This window comes from Dasypus novemcinctus, chromosome 8, assembly GCF_030445035.2.
Source record: "Dasypus novemcinctus isolate mDasNov1 chromosome 8, mDasNov1.1.hap2, whole genome shotgun sequence".
In the NCBI taxonomy this organism is placed as follows: Eukaryota; Metazoa; Chordata; class Mammalia; order Cingulata; family Dasypodidae; genus Dasypus; species Dasypus novemcinctus.
In genome coordinates, this window is record NC_080680.1 from 128,875,558 (window position 1) to 128,896,594 (window position 21,037).

Sequence of the window (21,037 nt, forward strand, 5' to 3'; positions counted from 1 at the left end):
AAGGCTCGTCTTGTCCTGCCACATCCGCTTCCAAGGTGTCGCGCACCCCCTCAGGCCAGTTATAAACAGCATTGGTACCGTGTGTCCCTAATAGCTAACAGTCTGTTACCGTATTTCCCATAATAACTAACAGCATTATGACTGTATATCGCATAATAGCTAACAGCGCTCCTACCGTATTTCCCATAATAACTAACAGCCGGTTCCCTTACTTCCCATAATGACTAACAGCGCTGTTACCGTATTTCCCATAATAGCTAACAGCGCTCTCACCGTACTTACCGTAATAGCTAACAGCGCTCTCACCGTACTTACCGTAATAGCTAACAGCGCTCCTACCATACTTCCCATAATAGCTAACAGCGCCCTTACCGTACTTCCCATAATAACAGCACCATTACCTTATATCGCACAATAGCTAACAACGCTCTTACCGTATTTCCCATAATAGCTAACAGCGCTCTCACTGTATTTCCCACAATAGCTAACAGTGCTCTTACCGTACTTCCCATAATAGCTAACAGCGCTCTTACCGTACTTCCCATAATAGCTAACAGTGCTCTTACTGCACTTACGGCGCTGTTTCTCTCTCTCCTTGGTCTGGCCACCAGCTTCTTAACTTTGACCTGGTATACTTACAGAGCACGTACGGTCTCGTCAAACGGAAAGTGTATTTTAAACAGTACGTCGGTTATTTCTGTCTTTGTTTTTCAGAAGAGAAGAACACTGAATGGGACAGGCCTCAGAGGTCCCACCCAGACAGACCCTTCCGGAGGTGTCTCACCTGATGACCGTCGTCTGCGCGTCCGCCTCCCGGGGCGCGGCCTCCGGGTCTCCCGCCTTCCCCGCGGCCATCTGCCGCCTGTCCTGCCTGTCTTTCCGGTCTCCATCGGGCGCTTTAAGCTGCAGGCTGGGTGGGCCCCGTCGGAAAGGCTTTCGAGGCTTCTGGACCAAGAGAGGAGTCACCGTGAGGTCCCGCATTCGCCTCCGAGCCTCTCTCCTCACTCCAGGACACGGGCCTCAAGCCCCCACCTCACGCCCCGCAGCGTGTGCGCTGGCCGGGTGGCCCCAGAGGAAACGGTTTTCCTTCCAACCCACAGCAGGCTTGGGGAGACCAGCTCCTCACAGCTAGGTCCTGGCTCTGAGCAAACGGGACCCATGCGCGACACCGCGGCCTGGCGGTGCGCGAGGTGCTGAAGCACCCCTCGCTGGGGGGCTCCGAGCTGTCACCGACCCCACAGGCTAGCCGGAGAGGGCTGGGGGAGGGACCCCACAGATGGGAGCCGGCAAAAAGCAGCAGTTCAGGCCCACTCCCCAAGCTGCACCCTCTTCACCCCCCAGGGCTGCGGGAGAGGGTTCCAGTGCTGGTGGCAAAGCTGGCGCTGTGCAGAAAAGGCATTCAAGAAATCCAGCACGCTTTCTTCTTAACAGCACTGAGAAAAGTAGGTATGGAAGGCAAGTCCTCAACCTGATAAAAGACATCTATGAAAAACCCGCCACTAACATCCTACTCGCTGATGAAAGACTAAAAGCTCCCCCTCTGAGACCAAGAGCAGGACAAGGATGCCCACTGTCACCACTGTGATTCAACAGTGTACTCGAAGTTCAAGCAATTAGACAAGAGAAAGAAAGAAAAGGCACAGAGAGGACAGACCGAACAGCCTGGGAAAAGATCTTCTGGGGTTTAGGGCTCCAGGAGAAGGAGGAGAGAGGGACAAAGGAGGGAAATCTCGACGACAGACCTGTGAGCGGCTACAGACAGGGGGCTCCAGGGATCCACCACCCCGGAAAGGGGAGAGAGGGACAAGCCCAAGGCTGACTCAGCTTCTGACCCACAAGTTTGGTCTGCTGTGTCCCACCAGCCATTTGCACCATTGTTTGAGTTAGAGCCTAAGGGTCTAAAGACGTACAACCCTCCCAATCTCCTTCTCTACTAACTGGGACTGATTGTTGAGGACTCAGAGCGGAGTGGAAATATTTCTTACCCAGGGAAACCGAGGGGGCTGCCAGTAGAGGCGGGAGAACCGTCCTGGAGAAAGTCTGAATAGAGGCTCTTGGCCTCCAGGCGGGATCCTCTATCACACGATTCCACCTGGGTTGCAACTAACACACTTGACCAGGCACTGAGCTGACAGGGCGGCCAAAGTTCGCCATCTGCTGGCAGACTAAGGAAGTGCATGTGAGAAAACTAAAAGGTTTTTTTCAGGCCTTTATAGCCTCCCTCCCCAAGGTCCTAGGAAGTGGCTCTGCAACCAATTACTGGGTCCAGAGCTTAGTTTTGAGAAATTAGCAGGAACAATCCTAAAGACCCAGGTTGAGCCAAGAATCAGAGCAGTGGTAACACATAGCCTCCTGCCCCTAAATCCCTACAAAAGAGAAAGAAATTGACCATCTGAGTAAACTGCATCCTAATCAGATGCCTATATATCAGCAAAAAATTATAAGCCATACTAAGAAAATGGAAGACAAGGCCCAAGAAAAGGAATATATCAAAGCCCCAGAAGAGATGCAGGATTTGAGAGAACTAATTAGCGAGATGCACACAAATTTCCAAAATCAAATTAAAGAGTTGGAAGGCAATACGGCTAAAGAGATAAATGACATCAAAAAGACATTGAGCAAGAGCAAAGAAGAATTTGAAATCCTGAACAGAAAAGTAACAGAGCTCATGGGAATGAAAGACACAATGGGTGAGTTCAAAACATATTAAAGGCATACAACAGCAGTCTCAAAATGATGAAAGAAGGAGTAAGTGATACTGAAGACAGAGCAGCTGAAATTGAAAAGACACGAGAACAGAAAGAGGAAAGAACAGAAAAAAATTGAGCAGGGGCTCAGAGAGTTGAATGACAATATGAAATACAACAACATATGTGCCATGAAAGTTCCAGAAGGAGAAGAGAAGGGAAAGGGGGCAGAAAGAGTAATTTAGGAAATCATAGCAGAAAATTTCCTCTCATGAAATAAATGAACTTACATGTCCAAGAAGCGCACCATACCCCGATCAGAATAAATCCAAACAGACCACTTCAAGATGCGTACTATTGAAAATGTCAAATGTCAAAGATGAAGAGAAAATAATCAGAGCTGCAAGGGAGAAGCAAATCAGCACATACAAGGGATGCCCAGTAAGACTTAGAGTGGATTTCTCTTCAGAAACCATGGAACGACAAGACAATGGTATGATACAATTAGGATACTGAAAGAGAAGAACTGCCAGCCAAGAATTCTTTATCCAGCAAAATTGTCCTTCAGATATGAAGATGAGTATAAAATATTCACAAACAAATAGAAACTAAGAGAGTTTGTGAAAAAGAATCCAACTTTGCAGGAAATATTAAAGGAAGCCTTAGAACTTGAAAGAAAAAGACAGGAGAGAGAGATCTGGAGGAGAGTATAGAAGAAAGAATAACAGAAAATATAACAAAGGAGTAAAAAGACAGACTAAAATATGATATGATGTATGAAAACCAAAAAATAAAATAGTGGAAGTACATAATGCATTTATGGTAATATCATTGAATGTGAACAGATTAAACTGCCCCATCAAAAGATATACAGGCTGACAGAATGAATTAGAAAATATGAGCCATTCATGTGCTGCTTACAAGAAACTTACCTTAGACCCAGGGATACAAACAAGCTGAAATGACAGGTTGGAAAAAGATACTCCGCATGAATAGTAACCAAAAAAGGCAGGGTTAGCCAAACTACTATCAGACAAAACAGACTTCAAATGCAGAAAAAGCTTTAAGAATTTCAGAAGGCCATTATATATTAATAAAAGGGGCAATCCACCAGGAAACAGTCATAAATATCTATGCACCTAACCAAGGCGCCCCAAAATACATGAGACAAACTGGCAAAACTGAAGGGAGAAATCGACATCTCTACAATAACTGTTGGAGACTTCAACACCCCACTCACATCATTAGATAGAACTAGATAGAAGATCAACGAGGACACTGAGAACATAAACAATTACAAACGAGTTAGACATAATAGACCAATACAGAACACCACATCCAAACTCAGCAGGTTATACATCCTTCTCAAGTGCCCATGGATCTTTCTCCAGGATAGACCACACGTTAGGGCACAATGCAGCTCTCAATATAAAAGAGGCTTAAATTATGCAAATCACCTTCACAGACCATAATGCATTGAAACTAGAAATCAATAATAGACAGGAAAAAAGTAAATTCACAAACGTGGGGGCACTAAACAAAACAATCCTAAATAATCAGAATTTGCAAATGAAATCAGTAAATATATTGAGACAAATGAAAATGAGAACACAACTTATCAAAAGTTATAGGATTTAGCGAAGGTAGTCTTGAGCTGGAAACTTACACCCCTAAATGGGTATATTAAAAAAGAAGAGGGAAGCAGATGTGGCTCAAGTGTTAGGGCTTCTGCCTACCATATGGGAGGACTCGGGTTCGATTCTTGGGGCCTCCTGGTAAAAAAGAAAAAGAGAAAGCGCGCCTGCATGGCGAGCCAGTGCATGGGTGAGAGCCGAGCGCCCACGCAGTGAACTGAGTGCCTGCACACGTGCCCATGCGGCGAGCCAGTGTCCGTGCAAGTGAGTCACGCAGCAAGATGATGACGCAACAAAGGAGAGAGGAGGGGAGAGTCAAGGTGAAGCACAGCAGAAACCAGGAACTGAAGTGGAGCGATTGACAGGGAACCTCTCTCCACATTAGGAGTCTCCATGATCCAGTCCTAGTGAATCCTTGAGGAGAGAAAATGAGAAGAGGAGACAACACAGACAGCATAAACAGCCGAGTGGTAGGAGGAGAAGGGGGGAAATAAATAAATAAATATTTTTTTTAAAAACTCACACATCATGACCAAGTGGGATTTATTCCTGGTATGCAAGGCTGGTGCAACATAAGAAAATCAATCAACCTAATGACCACATTAACAAACTGAAGGGAAAAAAAACACATGATCATCTCAAGCGACACAGAAAAAGCATTTAACAAAATCCAGCATACTTCTTTGATAAAAAACATTTCAAAAGATAAGAATAGAAGGAAAATTCCTCAATATGATAAAAGGCATATATGAAAACCCACAGTAACATCACACCCAATGGGGAAAGGTTTGAGAGCTTTCCTTGTAAGATTGGGAACAAGAGAGGATGCCCACTGTCTCCATTGTTATTCAACATTGTACTAGAAGTCCTAGCTAGGGCAATTAGACAAGAAAAAATAAATAAAAGCACCCAAAAATGCACAACATCACTAATAATTGGGGAAATGCAAATCAAAATTACAGTGAGATATCAAAATGGCCACTATTTAAAAGACTGAGAACTACAAGTGCCGGAGAGGATGTGGAGAGATAGGAACACTTATCCACTGCTGGTGGGAATGCAGAATGGTATAGCCACTGTGGAGGACTGTTTGGCAGTTCCTAAGACTATGGACTTGCCACGTGACCCTGCAATACCACTACTGGTATATACCCAGAAGAACTGAGAGCAGAGACACAAGTAGAGAGCTGTTCATAGTGACATTATTCATGATTTGCAAAAGTTGGAAACAACCCAGGTGTCCTTCAACCAATGAATGGATAAACAAACTGTAGTCTATTCACACAATGGAATATTATGCATCTGTTAGGAAGGAATGAAATCATAAAGCATGTGACAGCATGAATGAACCTGGAGGACTTTATGTTGCATGAAGCAAGCCAGACACAAAAGGACAAATACTGTACAAATACACTACTCTGAACCAAATATATTGTGTAACATAATGTGTGATTCAAAAAAAGTACATGTATCCAGTACATTTAATTGAGAAATATATGTTCTTATTCAACTGTATTTTCTTTTTTTTTCTTTTTTAAAGATTTTTAAAAAAATTTATTTCTCTCCCCTTTCCCCCTTCCCCCCGCCCCAGTTCTCTGCTCTCTGTGTCCATTCGCTGCGTGTTAGTCTGTGACCGCGTCTATCCTTATCAGCAGCACCGGGAATCTGTGTTTCTTTCGGTTGCATCGTCTTGTTGTGTCAGCTCTCCGTGTGTGTGGCGCCATTCTTGGGCAGGCTGCACTTTCTTTCACGCTGGGCGGCTCTCCTTATGGGGTGCACTCCTTGCGTGTGGGGCTCCCCTACACGGGAGACACCCCTGCGCAGCAGGTTACTCCTTGCACGCATCAGCACTGAGCATGGGCCAGTTCCACATGGGTCAGGGGTTTGAACTGTGGACCTCCCATGTGGTAGGCGGGCTATCCATTGGGCCAAGTCTGCTTCCCTCTTCTTATTTTTAAATTATTATTTATATTTTCAATTATTAAATGTACAAAATAAAGTTTAAAAAAGGCATTTGTAGCAGTTTAATATTATTGATGAATTCCAAAACGAAATATTGGATTATGTTTGTAAACTGATCTTTTCCTCTGGGCATATTAGATTATATTGGATTCATAGGTTAACTTGATTAAGTAATTATGTAAACCTCTTGTGCCAGTAGGACATGAAGTCCCCACCCTTTGGTGTGTTGGGACTCACAGATAAAAGGCATGGCAAAGGACTGAGTTGAGGGTTCTTAACGTTGGAGTTTTTTAAATGTTTTAGGAAATTTAACTAATTTTTTAAAAGATTTATTTTTTATTTATTTCTCTCCCCTTCCCCACGCCCCCAACCCCTGTTGTCTGCTCTCTGTGTCCATTCACTGTGTGTTCTTCTGTGTCTGCTTGTATTCTTGTCAGTGGCACTGGGAAACTGCATCTCTTTTTGTGTCATCTTGCCACGGCAGCTCTCCGTGTGTGCAGCGCCACTCCTGGGCAGGCTGCACTTTTTTCACATGGGGAGACTTTCCTTATGGGGTGCAGTCCTTGCACGTGGGGCTCCCCTACACCAGGGACACCCCTGCCTGGCCCGGGACTCCTTGCACACATCAGCACTGTGTGTGGGCCAGCTCAACACATGGGTCAGGAGGCCCGGGGTTTGAACCCAGGACCCTCCATATGGTAGGTGGATGCTCTATCAGTTGAGCCAAATCCGCTTCCCTAATGTTGGAGTTTTGATGTTGGAGTTTGCTGGTCTTAAGCTGCAGCCCCGGAGAGAGACTGAGCTGGTCACCTGACAGTCTAAAGCTGACCTGTGGAGAGAGGCAAAGCCTAGAGAGCCTCATAGTCTCCAGCTGACCTTGTGGAGGAAACAGAGTTGCTGAGCCCAGAGGAACCCAGGAAGCCTGAGCCCTGGCAGACGTTGGCAGCCATCTTGCTCCAACACGTGGAAATAGACTTTGGTGAGGAAAGTAACTTATTTTTTATTTTTTTAAGATTTATTTATTTATTCATTTCTCTCCCCTTCCCCCCCACCCCGGTTGTCTGTTCTCTTCTTCTATTTGCTGCATCTTCTTTTGTCCGCTTCTGTTGTTGTAAGCGGCATGGGAATCTGTTTCCTTTTGCTGCGTCATCTTGCGTCACTTCTCAGCATGGGCGGTGCCATTCTTAGGCAGGCTGCACTTTCTTTGGCGTTGGGCGGCTCTCCTTACGGAGCGCGCTTCTTGCGTGTGGGGCTCCCCTACACGGTGACACCCCTTTGTGGCATGGCACTCCTTGCGTGCATCAGCACTGCGCATGGGCCAGCTCCACATGGGTCAAGGAGGCCCGGGGTTTGAACTGTGGACCTCCCATGTGGTAGACGGACGCCCTAACCACTGGGCCAAGTCCGCTTCCCGGGAAGTAACTTATACTTCATGGCCTGATATCTGTAATCTTCTACCCCAAATACATACCCTTTATAAAACCAACCAAATTGGGAAGTGGATGTGGGTCAGTCAATTGGGCTCCTGTCTGCCATATGGCAGGCCCTGGGTTTACCTCCCAGGGCCTCCTTGTGAAGGCAGGCTCACCCGTGCCCATGGAGAGCTGACGGCCCACACCCACGGGGAGCTGGTGCAGCAAGATGACACAACAGAGGGAGACAAGCAGACACAGAAGAACACACAGTGAATGGACACAGACAGCAGAGAGTAAGCAAATGGCAAGGGGGCGGGGTAAATAAATTAAATAAATCTTTTAAAAAATTGCAACCAACCAATTTCTTGTATTTTGCATCACCACCCCTTTGGCTGACTAATACAGCATTCTAAACAGAAAGAAAGAAGTAAAACTTTCCCTATTTGTAAATGACATGATCCTGTATAGAGAAAATCCTGAAAACTCCACCACAAAACTACTGGAACTACTAAACCACTTCATCAAAGTGTTGGGATACAAGATGAAAGAGCAAAAATCAGTGGAGTTTCTATACACTCATGATGAACAATCCAAAGAAGAAATCAAGGAAAAAATTCTAGTAGCAACTAAAAGAATCAAATATCCAGGATAATCAGCCTAACCAAGGATATAAAGGAGTTGCACACATAAAACTACAAGACATTGTTAAAAGAAATCAAAGAAGCCCTAAATAAATGTAAAGATATTCAATGTTCATGGGTTGGAAAACTAAATATTATTAAGATGTCAATTCTACGCATAGAAATTGACAGATTTGATGCAAACACAATCAAAATTACAACAGGCTTTGTTGTGGGAAACTGGCTTACCTGTTTCCTGTTTGTTGCACTTGTCGCCAGTTATTGTGAAGGTTGCCGTGCTGATGAGGAACAGCTGCTGTGGAGTTCCTAATAAATATGATGTGGAAGCTAGGCTCTGGGCTCTCAGTTCCAGAAGCTGCGAGCCCCCTGGTTCCTTCCTTGGTTCCTCTCTCGAGTTTCTCTTTGTCCTTTATTTCTGTAAGTTCTTTGTTGTCTTCCCTTCAAGCAAACCTATTGCTGAGCTGGTTCAGAGCAACCGGCTCCCAACATGGGGCCCGAAGGGAAGCAGTCTCGCTTGGAGCGGAGCTAAAAGGCTGTGCAACGACGCAAAGCCCGAGTGGTACAGAGAGCCTTCCAGGTCCTCGGTAAGTAACGACACTCTCGGGCGTTTTTGCAGGGTTATGATGGGAAGCAGAGACAGCTCAGCAAAATATCACCCGTATGGCTGTCTCTTGAAACAACTTGTATTTTGGAACTCTTATAGGTTATAGAACAATATTGCTCATGGCTCCTAGCAATAGGAAGTTTTGAATTAGGAGACTGGGAAAAAGTGGGAAAAGAGGTAGAAAAATTACTTGTATGAGGTGTTCCACTCCCTACTATTTGGCCCACTTTGACTATAATTAAATCTGTTTTAGAACCCTCACAAACAGAAGAGGATGAAGATGGAGAATGTGAGGAAATTCCTCCCCTTGTCTTGCCTTCAGCCCCTTCATTAACTGACTTAAGAAAATCAGTTTCTGCTCCACCAGCTCCCCCTCCCCTCCCCTCCCCCCCTCCCCCTCCCTTACCCTCCCCTCCCCCTCCCCTCCCCCCTCCCCTCCCCCTCCCCCTCCCCTTCCCTTCCCCCTCCCCCCCATATCTGAACATGCTCAGCTGAAGCTGTCCGCGCTACAACAGGGCATCTTACAGGCTAGATGGAGGATGATTTGGAGGCATCTCAAATGGCCTTTCTGGTTAACATGTAAGAAAGAATAGTTCCCAGAGTAGATCCTCAAAACCCAAAAGGAGTTTATGAGTTCACCCATGAACCTTTCCCATTTAAAATACTGAAAGAGTTAAAAGCAGCAGTGTAACAGTATGGTCCAAATTCTCCTTTTCCCTATGGTGCAGTGCAGGGATTTTCCAAAGGCCCTAGGCTGATTCTGGCTGATTGGTCTGTGTTGGCATCACCCTAGGGCCTGGAGAATTTTTACAGTTCGGAACCTGATGGACAGGTCATGCAGAGACTCCCCGTTTCCTTGGGTCAGTTAGTGAGGGAGGGGAGCGGGGCGGGAGTGGAACAGCAATTGGCGATGAATGATCGAGCCATCGCACAGGTCCGGTGCTCTTGCTTAAGAGCCTGGGCAGAGACTGAGGTGTGAGGCTGGCCTCCGGTGTCACTCCAAAGCTATTACAGGGGCCTAAAGAACCCTGCGCTGACTATGGCTCGGTTACAAGAGACTATCAAAAGACAGGTCAGTACCTTAGAAGCTGCGGATACTATTTTGCAGCTAATGGCTTATGACAATGCTAATCAGGATTGTCAGAGGCTATAGGAATTAGGGAGGGTAAAGCGGATTTGGTTGGATATATTAAATTGTGCCAGGGTGTAGGGACGGAGGGCCACCGTGCTACAATGATGGCTCAGGCTTTGGCCGGGATGAAAATCAATAAAAGGTTTTCTGGAAAATGCTTTAACTCTGGAAAAACTGGTCATATGGAAAAAGATTGTTGGAATAGTTCTGAGGGAAAAAATGCCATTCAAACAGAATATTTCAGCTCGGAAACGACCTGAGCTGTGTCCCTGCTGTGGTAAAGGATATCATTGGTTTAGCCTGTGTTGGTCTAAATACCATAAGAATGGCACCCGTTGTTGTCGGGAAACTTCCTACGGGGCTGCTCCCAGCCCTGCTCCAAAAGGGGTTTTCCCTGTTCAGTGGAGCACCCCCGGCACTCCCCAGCACTCTGCAGTGTCCTGGATTTACCCCGCGCCACAGCAGGAAGCGCAGCTGTAGATATCCCTACGGCTGAGCCTGCTACCTTGCTTCCAGGGGACACCCTGGTCTGTGTAAAAACAGGAATAAGGCACCTTTAGCAATTGGCACGGTCGGATTTCTCCTTGGGAGAAGCTGTCTTACCTCCAAGGGAGTTAGAGCACACACAGGAGTAACTGATTGCGACTATCAAGGAGAGATTCATGTCCACCTCAGTTCCTTGGAAAGCTGACATTGGAGGTCACATAGCACAATTGTTGTTGCTCCCTTATGTTCCGATAGGAGCTAGTAAGAAAGTTCGAGGGAAAGGTGGTTTTGGAAATACAAGAATGACAAGAGTATTCTTAACTGAAAACATTTTAGAATCTCGTCCTGCTTGTGAAGTAACCATTCAGAACAAATGGTGTAAAGGACTTATTGATACTGGAGCTGACATTTCTCATTAGTTCTAACCATTGGCCCCCTGCTTGGCCATTACAGGATGCATCTCTTTCTGTTTGGGACTTGGCACTCGCAGAGGTTTAAAGCAGAGTGTGCGGGTTTTTCACTGTCTGGGACCTGATGGGCAACCTGCCACCTGCAGCAGTAGGTTGCAGAGTTACCTATTAATCTTTGGGGACGTCATCTATTAGAACAGTGGCAGGCTGGAATTTATCCCCCAGGAGGGCCAATATAGTAAACAAAGTCAACAATTAATGGGGAAACAAGAGCGTGTTCCAGGATCAGGGTTGGGTAAGTTCCACCAGGGAATTGTTAAACCAATTGATCCCACAGCTCATGGTAATCGTGAAGGATTAGAATACTCACCTTTTCCATAGTGGCCACTGCTCAGTAGCCTCCTTGGATCGCCCAAACCATCCCTCTCAAGTGGACGACAACCTCTCTGATTTGGGTTGAGCAGGGGCCATTAACTCAAGGCAAATTGCAGGCACTTCATAAATTAGTTAAGGAACAATTAGACAAGGGGCATATTGAAGAATCTTTTAGTCCTTGGAACTCTCTATTAAGAAAAAATCAGGCAAGTGGAGGCTTTTAACAGACCTCCGAGCAGTAAACACAGTCATTCAACCTATGGGTGCACTGTAGCCAGGTTTGCCCACACCAGCTATGATCCCTTCTAGCTGGCCACTTGTTATTGATTTAAAGAATTGTTTCTTTACAATTCCTTTGACTCCCCAAGACTGTGAGAAATTTGCACTCTTAGTGCCTTCTTTCAATAACAAAGAACTCATGAAATGGTTTCAGTGGAAATATCTTCCTCAAGGAATGCTTAATAGCCCCACCATACGTCAAAATTTTGTGGCTAAAGCTTTAGATCCAGTCAGATTGGCTTTTTCTTCTTGTTATATTATACATTAATGGATGATATATTATATGCTGCTCCCTCTTCCCAGACCTTAGTTTTAGTACATCAGGCCTTAGAGAAGAGCTTAACTGCAGCAGGGTTAAAACTTGCCCCTGAGAAAATTCAAAAGGTTACTCCCATTTCTTATCTTGGGACTATTGTTGATAAAATTACAATTAAGCCTCAGAAGGTTCAGATTCGTAGGGACTCTATTAAAACTTCGAATTATTTGCAGATATTATTAGGAGACATAAACTGGCTGAGGCCCAAAGTGGGCACTTTCATATATGAACTGTCTAATATTTTTTCTTTATTACAAGGAGACCCTCAATTAAACAGCCCCCAAGTTCTGAAGAAAGAAGCAGAATGAGAATTAAAACTTATAGAGGAAAAAATTCAAAGTACCCAATTTGAATGCATTAATCCAGAACAGCTGCTGCATGGCTTTACATCAAAGTATCTAAACTACAGAATCTTGCTCAAGCAGGGCATCATAAAGCAAGTATGGCTTGGGGTCAGAAAGAGATTAAGAAGGAAATTGAGAGAAGGAAAACTGGAAAAGAAATATTGGATTATAAAAGAAAGCAAGAAGAAGAATTAACAAAAAGACTGTTAGAGGAAAGAAAGAGAAAAGTCAGAAGACAGGGCAGCTGGAAAGCATATAAAAAGTCAAATTAAAACCAATGAAGAAATTGTAGGCTAGTAGACTTGGAACTGCTTTTGTGTTTGTCTGTTTGTTCAATGTCAGTGTGTCTGTTGTGATTGTTTCAATGTATGTTGTAATGTTTTTGTGATTGTTCATTGTCAGTGTATATTCTGATACCTCCAGATGGCCATATAATTTGATAAAACAAAACAAAACAAAACAAAAAGACTGAAAGCTCTCTACAAATGGCCAAAAATTAAATAAGTGCTTATATTATTACACAAGTTTATAATGTTAATGAGATCTCTATAATAATAAAAAGTGTAGGTCTTGATTAATGGAATTACTATGTCTCTTCATAAAAAATAGTTCTTGCTTAAATTGAAATGAATAATTTATTTTTCTTCATAGGATAAAATGAAAGATGTAAAAGTTAAGTGAATATTGAAAAAAGTAAAAAGTTTGTGGGAATGCTAACTGAAATGTCATAAGGTGTATTTTGTCCTAATTTAAAATGGGATGTATGGCGGCGGACTTGGCCCAGTGGTTAGGGCGTCCGTCTACCACATGGGAGGTCTGCGGTTCAAACCCCTGGCCTCCTTGACCCACGTGGAGCTGGCCTATGCGCAGTGCTGACGTACGCAAGGAATGCCCGGCCATGCAGGGGTGTCCCCTGCGTAGGGGAGCCCCACATGCAAGGAGTGCACCCCATAAGGAGAGCCGCCCAGCGCGAAAGAAAGTGCAGCCTGCCCAGGAATGGCGCCGCACACACGGAGAGCTGACACAGCAAGATGACACAATAAAAAGAAACAGATTCCCGTGCCACTGACAACAACAGAAGCAGACAAAGAAGATGCAGCAAACAGACACAGAGAACAGACAACCGGGGTGGGTGGGGAAGGGGAGAGAAATAAATAAATAAATAAATCTTTAAAAAATAAAAAATAAAATGGGATGTAAAAGTTAAGTGACTATTAAATAAGGTAAAAGGTTTATGGGAATGCTAACTGAAATTTAAGGTGTATTTTGTCTTAAAATAAAATGGTTAGTTTTATAAAATCAGAAAATGGAGATATGTGGGACAGAGCTAGTATGCATATAGCAAGTCGTGAAAGTATTGTGGTAGCATTGAGTAAGATAATGTGTTTTGTAAAAGTAGAACAAACCTGAATGAATGTGAAAAGTACAAAAACTGTGTGAAAAGGTCAGCAATGGACTTTTGCAGTTCTTCAAGGCTTTCTGCCCTGGCCTGATGGCAATGAATCTGGCTGCATAGAAGCAACCTGCGGCAGTGACCCTATTAAGAAACATCAGAGACGATGATATCGTAAGGACCTGGAACAGGCAAACAATTGGGACAAGCTGTAAGGTCCCTGCTACTCTACCAAACTCTTAAACGTTGGTTGGTTGGGTAAGACAAAACTATATGGCGTCCATCTACCTCATGGGAGGTCCACGGTTCAAACCCTGGGCCTCCTTGACCCGTGGTGAGCTGGCCCATGCGCAGTGCTGATGCGCGCAAGGAGTGCTGTGCCACGCAGGGGTGCCCCTGCGTAGGGGAGCCCCACGCGCAAGGAGTGCGCCCCGTAAGGAGAGCCGCCCAGCGCGAAAGAAAGTGCAGCCTGCCCAGGAATGGCGCCGCACACACAAAGAGTTGATGCAGCAAGATGACGCAACAAAAAGAAACACAGATTCCCGTGCCGCTGACAACAACAGAAGCGGACAAAGACGACGACGCAGCAAATAGACACAGAGAACAAACAACCGGGGTGGGGGGGCAGGGAAGGGGAGAGAAATAAAAAAGATAAAAATAAAGAAGAGGGAGAAACCTGTGAATTGTCTGTGGCCAGCACCAATACTGGCTTTGGGTGGGGTTTGTGGCAAAGGCAATATTCTAATTGAGTACCTCTTAGGTTTTAGTCACACATGTGGGAAGAGGCCAAAAGTACAATATAAAAAAGCAACTGTGTGCAGCACAGCAAGTCCTGCTGAAAGTGAAGGATCTAACCCAATAGAGTCTGGTCGCTCTGAAGACTGCCACCCCTAACCATACCTCCTGCCACACAATAATCACCTCAAAATGGATCAAAGACCTAAACGTAATAACCAGAGCTACAAAACTCCTGCAAGAAGATGGTGGGAAGCACCCTCAGGGCCTTGGGACAGGCAGTGGTTTCCTAGGCTTTACAATCAAAGATAAGAAACAAAAAGAAAAAAATCATCAAAATTAAAAGCTTTTGCACCTCAGAGGACTTTAGCATCAAAGTAAAAAGATAACTCATGCAATGGGAGAAAATATTTGGAAAACCACCTATCCAATATGGGTTTTAAATCCAGAATTTATATAGAAACACCACAACAACTACAAAAAACAAACAACCCTTTTTAGAAATTGGTAATAGACTTTTTACAGGGAAGATATGAAAAGGGCTAAAAAGTACATGAAAAGATGCCCAACTGCGGCTGGGGCGGCTTGCACCCCGATGCTGACGGGGGGGTTTGGAGGGGTCAGACTAGACCGCAGTGGCGTCTGATGCTACGGCAGACAGCATCAGAGGGGCTCTCGGGAGTGGAGGACGCACGGCAAGGGGAGGAAGAAAGCCGCGGAGACCAGGTCTGTGCGCAAGTCCGGTTTATTGCGGAAGGGGACATAGCCTATAGGGTTAGGGACTGCGTGGAGGGATTTGATAGGTGCGGGCGGGTACTGCTTCCTGATAGGTGAATGTAAGCGGTTGCTAGGCAGAGGGCTGGCTGAGAGGTTTGGAATAGGGGAGGGGAAAGGGGGAGTGAGAGCTGGCCGGATGTTGGGCTAGGCGGGAGATAAAAAGGGGGAGGGCAGCGCCGGCCAGCCGTTAGCAGCAAAGGCCTAGTCAGGCGTGGTCACCTTATCTAGGCCCAGTGGGCAGAGGCGGTATCACTTCTTGCCGCACCGTTTGCTACTGTGGCAAGCCGGGCGCCCTTCCTCCCACATTTCCCCCTTTGTTTTTATTAAGCTCCTCCGAAAAGCTTGATTTGAGGAGGGAGGGGGACTGTGCCTGTCTTAGGTCGGGATTGCGCCCAGCCGGGCAACGCCCGTGCCACACAGGTGGCCAGTCTTACCCGTCATGGGGAAGCGTGGCAGCAAAAGGCCGTGTCCCTGCCTTAGGTTGACTGGCGGGCCGATCCCGTTGCCCATCATTGGCTAACCAGTCCAGCGCCTCGATGGAATGTTGGCGGCCTTAGATAAACAGGGTGGGGGAGGGGAAAGGGTAAGGGTAAGGGGTTAGGATGGGCGGTGAGAAGGGGTAGGGGCAGGGGAGCTGGGGCTCGGGTGCATTGAGAGGCGGCTGGCCATTTGGGGAGGACGGCAATTAATGGAGACTCCTGGTGCGTCTTCGTCGGTGGTGCGGATTCGCTGGTACCGGACCTGGATGGGCTTACTAAGGACAGAGTTAACTTGATTTTTGACAAGCCGGACAATTCGCCTGATGATCCAGGGTCCTAGGGCTAATAGGAGGACAAGGGTGAGGAGCAGGCCTAGAAAGGGGAGAAAGTAAGAAAGGATTCCATTGGGCAGCCCCCAAGAGAAAGACCATCCAGCTTCACATTCCTGCTTTCTCTTGCAGAGGCCCTCCCTAACTTGTGCGAGGTTATCTCGAATGAGGCCAGAGTGGTTAGCATAGAAGCAGCATTTTTCTCCTAACGCTGCGCAGAGCCCCCCTCTTTTAGGAGGAGGAGGTCTAGGCCCCTGTGGTTTTGGAGAACGACCTCGGACAGGGAGTTGAGAGGTGTTTCAAGGTGGGCCATGGAAGTCTCAAGGCGGGCGATGTCTGCATCGACAGCCTGCCTAAGGGTTGAAAAGGAATTATCTTGGAGGCTGAGAGCTGCAGCTCCAGTGGCTGCACCGGCAAGACCTAGAAGGGTGGCAATTGTGATGGCGGTGAAGACTTCCTGTTTCTGCTCGTGCTGCGGGGAGCTGAAGTGCTGCCAGGAGTCAAGGGACTGGTTATCAGTATAAAAGAGAACGCGGGGGGCAATGAGTATGAGCACACAGGTGTCGCTGGTGGAGTTAAGGGTTTGAACATTGAGACATGGAGTGAGGCCAGAGGAAGAACATAGCCATTTGGTATTATTAGGGGGAATTAGGAACTTAGCGGCTGCATTAGGGGTGTGAGTTAGGCTGCAGAGGGACTGCATGGAGGGGAGAACTTTGCCGCCGATTTTTATTATACAGAGTCCAGTCTGGGAAACTGATCGGAGGGTGAGTCCTCTTTTTGTTTGGTTCCAATTGCAAGAGGTACCCGTGGAGTCTGAGGAGGCGCAATAGGCGCCGTTGGTAGCTATGGCTTCATAGAAGGGAGCCGCGGCGGAGAAGCAGAGCCAGCAACGTTGGGTAAGGTTGGGCTGGGATAAGTTTAAGGAGATAAATGATGCGTTGAGGAGGGCTACAAGAGGGTTGGGGGGTGGCAGGGTTTGGCGGTGGGGAGGATACCTAGTGATGGAAGGATTTAGGGCGGTAGCGGGAGGAGAAGGAGAAACAGAGGGAGGAGGGGGAGGCCGTGTGTGGGGAGGATTGAGAACTTGATTTGGGCCCACGGCGGCGGATTGTGTGCGGATTGAATTTTTCTTTATAATGAAAAAGGCACCGTAATCATAGTTGCTCATGTAAAGTCGGGCTCCCCAGGTGCGGCCCTGTAGCCAGCCTGCATTTTCAGGGTTTTTGACAGTGAGCGTAATGCTGCTCCAGTAGGGCTTAATGCTGCTCCTGTGACTTTTATCCTTAAAAGAAAGGGAGAGGTAGGGGTCCCTATTGGGAGCTCCCGACCACTCATGGGCCATGGTTTTGCACCCCCAGGAGGGGCAGTAATAGTGCGCTGGGTCATGGCAGCCTCTGGCCGTGGAAGGGCAGATATAGAAGCCTGAGACTTCATGATTATAGGGGCCATCAAGGCCTGTAAGTGAGCTGTACCAACACCGGTGAGTCTTGTGTGTAACGTTTACGAGGGAACTGATGACAGGAAGGTTGGCAAGATTACATATGTGCACTGTGAAGGAGGGAGCACCCGCAGTAATGTATTTAGCGAGGAGCTTTTCCTGCTGCCAAAGAGAGAGTGTCCAGTTAAAGGGCCGATGGCTTATACTAGCCTGGTCCGTAGTGGAGGGGAGCAGAGCTAACATGAAAAGCAGGAGAGAGTGTAGATTTTTAGGTTTTTTGTTTGAAGCTAAGGCGTGGACAGCAAGCTGTACTAGCTGTCCAAGGAGGAGGGTGTCATGAGCTAGATCTGCGGCCATATTTAGCCTCTCCATCCGATGGGTGAGTGCTCTCATCATCCGTCGTTGGAACCTGCTGCTGGCCGGTGGCGGGTTTGACGTTTTTTTCGGGGATCCAGAGCGGCTGGGAGGCATTTTCTGGAAAGACACAAGCTGGGAACCGAACCCAGCACCTGCCATGTGGTAGGTGGGTGTCCAATTGTTTGAGCCACATCCTCTTCCCATCTGTGTCTCCATTTTTATCAGACCCAGCAAGACTGTGGAGATGCAACATGAATCACCCCCACCAACGTAGTCCAATCAAAAGCCAAAAAGGGGGAGCAGATTTGGCTCGAGCAGTTGGACGCCCACTTCCCACATGGGAGGTCCCGTGTTCAGTTTCCGGTGCCTCTGGAGAAGACAAGCAGAAAACAAGCTGACACAACAAGCTGATGCCACAAGAAGACACAACAAGGAGACACAACGAGCAGGGAGAGGATGTGGTTCAAGCAATTGGGCACCCACCTTCCACAAGGGAAGTCCCAGAGTCCCAGGTTCAGTTCCCGGTACCTCCTAAATAAGATGAGCAGATGCAGGGAGCAGACACGGTGAGCATAAAACAAGCAGACGGACGAGGGAGCCATCTTGTGTGTGTGTGTGTGGGGAATAAAATAAATAAATCTTTAAATAAAAGCCAAAAAGCAATCTTAACAAGTACTCTAATCAAATACCCCTCAACCAAATTTAAAGCAATCAAAGAATATCACACCCACAAGAATAGCTTAGTTTAAAACACAATCTTTCTCTTTTTGGGATATTAATAAAATAATCTCCAGCTGCCACGCCAAACATTGGGAGGATATAGAGAAACAGGAAAACTCATTCAGTGCTGGTGGAAATGTAAACTGGTGCAGCTACTGTGGAGGACTGTTTGGCAGTTCCTCAGAAAGTGAATTACCCTACCATCCAGCATTCCCACTTCTAAGGTATGTAGCCAAAGGAACTGAAAGCAGGGACTTGAACAGGTATTTGCATATGAACAGATATTTGTTGATAGCAGAATTATTAACATTTGACAAAAATTAAAGCTACTCAAGTGTCAATCAAAGAATGCTTCAATAAAATGTGGTATTTACATACCACATAATGTTATTCCACCATGTAGCAGTTTGATATTATTGATGAATTCCAAAAAGAAATATTGGATTATCCTTGTAATCTGATCTGTACCTGGGCATGACTGAGTTATGATTAGGGCATTGAGTCCGCGCCCCTTGGTGGGTGGGGTCTCACAGATGAAAGTCATGGCGAAGAACAGAGTTGAGGGTTTCTGATGTTGGAGTTTGATGCTGAAGACTTAAGCTGGAGCCCTGGGAAGTAAGCTCCCAGAGGAAAGAGAAGCAAGCCCCTGGAAGAAAGGAGCCTTGAACCCAGAGAAAAGCACGCCCCAGGAACGTAGGAACCCAGGAAGCCTGAGCCCTCGCAGGCATCGGCAGCCATCTTGCTCCAAATAGACTTCGGTGAGGGAAGGAACATGCTTGACGGCCTGGTATCTGTAAGCTCCTACCCCAAATAGACACCCTTTATAGAAACTCACCGCTTTCTGGTATTTTGCATCAGCCCTTTGGTGACTAAAACAGACCATAAAAAGGAAGGATGATCTGATCCTCACTGCAACACGGACGAAACTTGAAGACATCATATTGAGTGAAATAAGCCAGAAACAAAGGGACAAATACTGTATGATCTCACCTACGAAATCATTAGAATAAGTATTAGAATAAGCAAACTCATAATGGGGAATTTACGCTTACACTGCAGGGTTTCTCTTCGGTTTGACTGTCACGTTTCAGTACGGGTGGTGGTGACACCAGCGCAAGTCTGAGAACGCGATGAGCAGCACTGAATTATAGGCTTGTATGTGGCTAAAAGGGGAAAGTTTAGGTTGCATATATGTTACTAGAATAATAATTAAAAAGAAAAAAAAAAGCTGGCGCTGCGCTCGCAGCAGGTGCTGGGGCTGTGCCACCCCGGGTAGTACATGGCAGTGCTCAAAGGGGGATGAGAGCAGTGACTGCGCCCTGGGGGGGGGCCTACTCTGGAATGAAAGCCGATCTCGACTTCGCAGTAGCCAAGTCACTCGTGCGCACTGTCACATTTAGGGAGCCAAACGACAGGAACAAGGTGCCTCCTGGGCGTCCACCTCTTCTGCTTTGCCGCCCCTGTCGGGGCCCCTCCCCCCTGGAGACCCCTTTCCCCTGTGGTCCCCTCCCCCCCTGGGGTCCCCTCCCCCTCGGGGCCCCTCCTCCCTTGGGCCCCATCCTTCCTCGAGACCCCCACCCCCGTGGGCCCCCTCCCCCCTGGGGCCCCCTCCCTCTTGGAGGCCCTTCCCCCTTGGGGCCCCTCCCCCCTCAAGACCTCCTCCCCCCAGGGTCCCCCTCCCCCCTTGGGGCCCCCCCCAGGCCGAGATTGGGGGCGGGGTGGTCGACCCTGGGAAAGGCGGGGAGGCGGACATCGAGCTGAGACACCGCCGACCACACTGGACAGAGGGCGCACGCGGGGCGCAAGGCGGGGCGTCCGGGGGCCAGGGAGGCCCTGGAAGAGCCGCGCGGGGGCCGCCTGCCCACACTGCAGCGGCCCATGGGGCCTCCCCGGGAGGGGGCCGGGCAGAGGCGCCCACCACGTCCCGCCGCCCAGTGTCTGGGGCTGCCCGGCCCGAGGAGGCGCCCACCGCCGGGCTGTTCTGGGAGATGCTGCTGGACACACGGACGCCGGGGAAGGCCACCAGGCGCTTTGCGAGCACGGAGCGGCCAGTGAGGACGGGCAGGCGCCGGGGCGCGTGGGGCTCTGTGGCCGCTCCCCCCGCGGCCGGATGCGGCAACAGGGCCTTGTGGTCTCTGGAGGTCAGTGGCAGCGCAGGGCAGGCCCACACCGCGGGCGCTCCACCAGGCCGTCCCACGGGGGGACTCCCTCTCGGGGTTCTGTGTCCACCCAAGAAGGACCCGGCCGCCCTGGGTGAAGGCCGAGGGTCCCGCTGGCCAGTGGGCCCCACCCCCAGGGCCCGGCTCAGCCCTGAACCTGCTTCGTGGGCCCGTGGCTCTACCCCCCGCAAGGGCCCAAGCAGGATTAGCGATTGGAGCAGCTGCCCCTGCGGGCAGAGGGCCCAGGCCACCTGTCACCCAAACCCTCAGAGGCTCAAGCCGGCCCTGCAGCTGTAAACGAGAGAGGGAAACCGAGGAATGAAGGTGGAAGGTGAAGCGGCGGACATCGCTTCCCGCGCCCT

At 47.8% G+C, this 21,037-nt stretch overlaps 2 long non-coding RNA genes across 2 annotated transcripts in view; one reads left to right on the plus strand and one right to left on the minus strand.

Annotated features, from left to right (window-relative positions):
• Positions 1-406: 406 nt before the first annotated feature.
• The window catches only part of LOC131279549 (uncharacterized), a 64,341-nt gene continuing 43,710 nt past the window's right edge, over positions 407-21,037 (minus strand). The window contains exons 3-5 of the long non-coding RNA XR_009186977.2: positions 10,679-10,819; positions 8,568-8,645; positions 407-945 (exon numbers count right to left, since the gene is read on the minus strand). This is a non-coding gene — a long non-coding RNA (uncharacterized lncRNA). The remainder of the gene's footprint in view (positions 946-8,567; positions 8,646-10,678; positions 10,820-21,037) is intronic.
• Positions 8,635-12,868, plus strand: LOC139439532 (uncharacterized). Its single transcript, XR_011649533.1, has 2 exons — positions 8,635-8,923; positions 12,200-12,868. It is a non-coding gene; the product is annotated as an uncharacterized lncRNA (long non-coding RNA).